The 4,544-nt window shown below is 38.5% G+C and overlaps 1 pseudogene; it reads right to left on the bottom strand.

Moving 5' to 3' along the window:
* Positions 1-2,312: 2,312 nt before the first annotated feature.
* On the bottom strand, positions 2,313-4,304 carry LOC146886394 (protein FAR-RED IMPAIRED RESPONSE 1-like; annotated as a pseudogene).
* Positions 4,305-4,544: the final 240 nt, after the last annotated feature.

Consider the following 4,544-nt stretch of genomic DNA (forward strand, 5'->3'; position numbering starts at 1 on the left):
GGTACGGTGAACTAGAATATATACCACCACTCCCCATTTGGGATACTTTCACTCCCCAAACATGAAACAGATCTTGATTACAAAAATGAGGTCGGAGTCCGAAGTTACCAAAAAGTATCATAATGACACAATTCAATAATATTTTTTGAACGAAAACATAAAAACACACAAGACTTGAACACACATTTGTCTGAATGTAATAACATCAAACTAAATCTATGGACTTTGCAACATCACAGTAGCACCCATTAATGTAAACCTCAACTATAGGTTGTTTTTGAACCTGGTCCACCTCAAACACCAATCTGTCTCCCTCCTTCAACCTATTTTGAGCACAAAACTTCCTCTATCCTTGTCCAAGCTTTGTTCTTTCATTTTTTTGCGACACAAGCAGTTTGCATTCAACTCCTCTTCGACGTCCAATTAGATATATCACGTCCATCTCAAGGCTCTTGATGACCTCAGCAAAATCAACATTCAAGTCCTGCTCAGATAATCAACAATAAGGTTACCCATTCTATTTTCAATCCATGGATATTAATAGTTTTGAATAGGATTGAGAAAATAAGAATAATAATTACCAGGTGACTTGCATTTGCTTGACATTGAGTCAATGTGACCGCAAAAAGGGATGTACCAGGGTCCACCGCTGCTGTGTCTAAGAATGCCTTCATATTCTTTGGTGTGCATTGGCCAATAAAAACCGTTATTTCGAAAGTAGAGTTGCCCACATAACGAAATTGGACGTATGAGTCCCATATCTGTGTGCTGTATGTGTTTTCCAGGTCTTTCCACCCATCCGTTAATTTTGGATTCATTTTATCCATGTTATAGGAAACTACAAAGCGATTTTCAAAGCTATCAAGCAAAGTCCATTGGTGGGTCAGTTCATTTTCAAATGCCGCAGCAAAATGTCGATCCACATGAGCAAACAACTACATTGAAAGTCAGAAAGGTTATATGTCAAATAATGGAAATGTATGTAAACACAGTGTCAAAATAAAGGGTACCACACACCTAGTCATGTATGTTAATCGTGGTGAAGGTCCACAGCACTTTGGTTGCAGTAGGAGATGCATCACGAACATTAATATCGCCAATACTGCACGAACCAGTCGATTCCATAATATTGGGTTGGGCGTGATGTTTGCGTTCTTTGTTGGCCTATTTGAGAGATGAGGGAGGGTGGTATGCCACAAAACGTGACATTAAAGGCATTAAATTATGGTGGTTGAGGACAGGTGGACGAAGGAGGCGGATTGGTAGGTGACGCAGCACTAGGTTTGAATGGTGAAGGGAAATTTAATATTAGGCGGTGGTAGTTGAACATTGGGTTCCCCCACAAGGGTGTCTTAGACGTCGTCATTTAGTGTGTCGCAACAACTTAATATTGGCCACTTAATTTGTATCCGTTAAGGTAATGAGAATGGTAACAGACAACAATTAATTTATTGCATACTGAAATGGAATTAAGCTAATTAATTACTCATGTAAATGTAATAAATAATACCATAAACGTTGAACGAAATAATATTTCATTAAATGGAGTAACCATTACAATATGAAATGACCATCCATTTACACACATGTCATTCACAAACAAGAAGACTTCAGTCATATTATGTTTGTGCATTTCATGTGCGGCAAAACCTATGTGGTAGTAAAGATAAACTATGGGAGGTGCATTTCCAAAATTAACTATGTATGCATAACAAAACAATGATATTAGTTTGGCGACAAAAACATCCCTTTACCACCACATTGTATATGTACGTGACCTTGGTGGACCTACCTAAATTTCTTTTTCAAATGTGGGTTGTTGAAGAAATTTGAGTGTTTCTAAAGTCAGACTCCACAGATGTCAACAAAGACATAAATCCACTATTACGAATGGGTGTGTTCAGTAATGGTGGGCATTCAAAGGAGACATGCTGATGGTCCGATGTTGCACCAAAGTAGGAAGTGTCCTATTAAAAATACAACCAACAGTTACTTGCAGTGATTAATGAAAACAAAATATTTGGACTTTTTATAAAATAATATGATTTTACCATTGTAGTTCTTAAAGCCTTGTTTTTAGAAGCGTTTGTTCTCCTCCTCTTACATATTTTCTCCACAGTTGACTGTAGTCTGTTTGAACGTGGTCTTCCCTTCCTCTTAACATGAATTGGGCTTATAACCATTCCGCTGTTGGTTGCAGATGGAGTAACATCATTACTGGTTAGGCACCCACCTCCGTTCGGTGCTACACATTCCATTGGTTTAGTTGGGACCTCTAATGACTTTACTATGAGGTGGAGTTCATCACATAACTATTTTGTTGTATTCTCAGAGTCACAAGCAACCTCAGCTATATCGTAAAAAGTCTTACACAATACTTGGTACCTTTGCATTCGTGGGTCGTCACTACTTCTATTGTAACCTGCATTTATGAGATTGTGTCTCCTTCGCACATATTTTGACCAACGTTGGAGAACATACTTATCGGCTACACATTCAATGTCTTCGTCCCAAGACCAAGAAGCTGTGGCGACACAATATGCCTCTAAACTCAAACAACAAACAACTGCATTCAATATTTGTTGTAACTGAATCGAGTTTCAAGTTGTGCATTCTGTGATTTTTCTAGCCATTCCACATCCACTCTTCCTTCACGGTATACTTTCAAACAATTTCATCTTTTGATACACTCTTCACGAAGCAATTCATCTTACCCCTGAATTCGTTTTGAACCTCACTAAATTTGGCGTGTGTGTATTCTAATTGAAATTGTCTTTCAATCGGTGATTGAGAGCCACATGCAACAGTTGTATTCGTAGATGCGAAGTCCGCTTCAAACTCCTTTTCTGCCTTTTGCCTTAATGCATTGTCGTACTGTACGACAAATTGTTGTAAGGTTGTGCTAGAGTTGATGAATCCATCAAAAATGCATTCATGCCTTCACTCCTTTGTGTGGTTGACATTCCAGCCCAGAAATGACTTTTCAAATAGCAGGGAACCCAACGATGTCTCTCATCATACAACGTACACAACCATTCATTTGCATTCAAGTCATACTTGGTAATAAAATCCACCCACCCTAACTCAAAGTCATTAATATAGATGGAATCATACACAAGTTTCTTCAATTCCGTCTTCATAGGTTTGTAGTTTGTGTACCCTTGCAATTTCTCAGGAACCTTTTTCATGATGTGCCACAAACACCACCTATGTTTTGGGTTAGGAAATACAACTTTAATTGCGTTCATCATTGCCTTACACTGGTCAGTAACGATACCATGAGGTTCAATGTTGGACATGCATCGATGCCAACACTCAAAAAGCCACACAAACGTACTTGTGTCCTCACAAGAAACAAGGCCGCAACCTAACAAAATTGGCTGCCCATGATGATTGACTCCCACGAAAGACGCAAATGGCATGTCATATTTGTTTGTTAAGTAGGTTGTGTCAAATGACACCACATCACCAAAATCTTGACATGCCGCTCTACTCCTTGCATCGGACCAAAAAACATTGCATATTCTGTTATTTTCGTCCATGTCTATATCGAAGAAGAAGTTGTTGTTCAATTCTCTCATCTGTGAGAAGTGTCGAAGCAATGCTTGGCCATCCCCATCCTTGCACAATGACCTTTTTTGTTTACCAATGTAGTTGCGAACATCCCGCTCAATGAAGGTTATGTTATCATATCCACCGGCCTCACAAACCAGTGATCGAAAACTTTTGTTGATCCTAACACCGGCTCCGACGTTGATGTCAACAGTTTGCCTAGCATGCATGTTTACTTTACGGTTGCCATGTATTAGCCTAGACTTCTGTGGACTTATGTCATGACTATGATCAGTGACAACACTCCTTATGTACCATTTCCCTTCCTTCTTCCCAACAGTTATACCTGCTTTGCACTACTTTTTTTGACTTGGCACGGTTTTCAATTCTGGGGGTATGGCAGAAATGTAATTTCCTTAACGCGAACATACTAACTTTATGTAGTTGATTTCATTGTTCGAACCCCGTAGTCAACTTCTGATCCTGACACCAAACACACTTTGTATAGCAAAATTTCTGTAAAAAACCTTCACAGAATCCAATGTCTCAAAACACATATGGACTTTTGGAACAATGTCATCTTCGTTGACGTCATGTGCATTGTTACTATTTATATCTTCATTGAATTCATGCGACGCTTGGACAGGAATGTCTTCACCCAAGCAAATATCATCAAGTGAGGGAAAGGGCTCCATTACTACTGTTCTTTGGTTAACAGGATAGCTGCGAATGTCAATACTACATATATTCATTATTTCATAAAAAAAAATGGTTGGTGGCCATGTATGACATTCAACATTAATTCAAACCCTATGAAACATACAACGTAAACGTGTTTGCAATGTTTGAACACAACAACCCAAGTGCAATCAAGTTTCATAATTAATGCGGACATAAAATTTTTTTTTTCCGGACACAATAAATTTTGTTTTTTTTTTCTGAAGTTATAATACGCACTTACTTGGAATGGAAGGTGACGATGTTTAATGAGG

The sequence above is a fragment of the Vigna unguiculata genome, chromosome 5 (assembly GCF_037176805.1).
Source record: "Vigna unguiculata cultivar grain cowpea cultivar isolate G323 ecotype 2 chromosome 5, ASM3717680v1, whole genome shotgun sequence".
Lineage (NCBI taxonomy): Eukaryota > Viridiplantae > Streptophyta > Magnoliopsida > Fabales > Fabaceae > Vigna > Vigna unguiculata.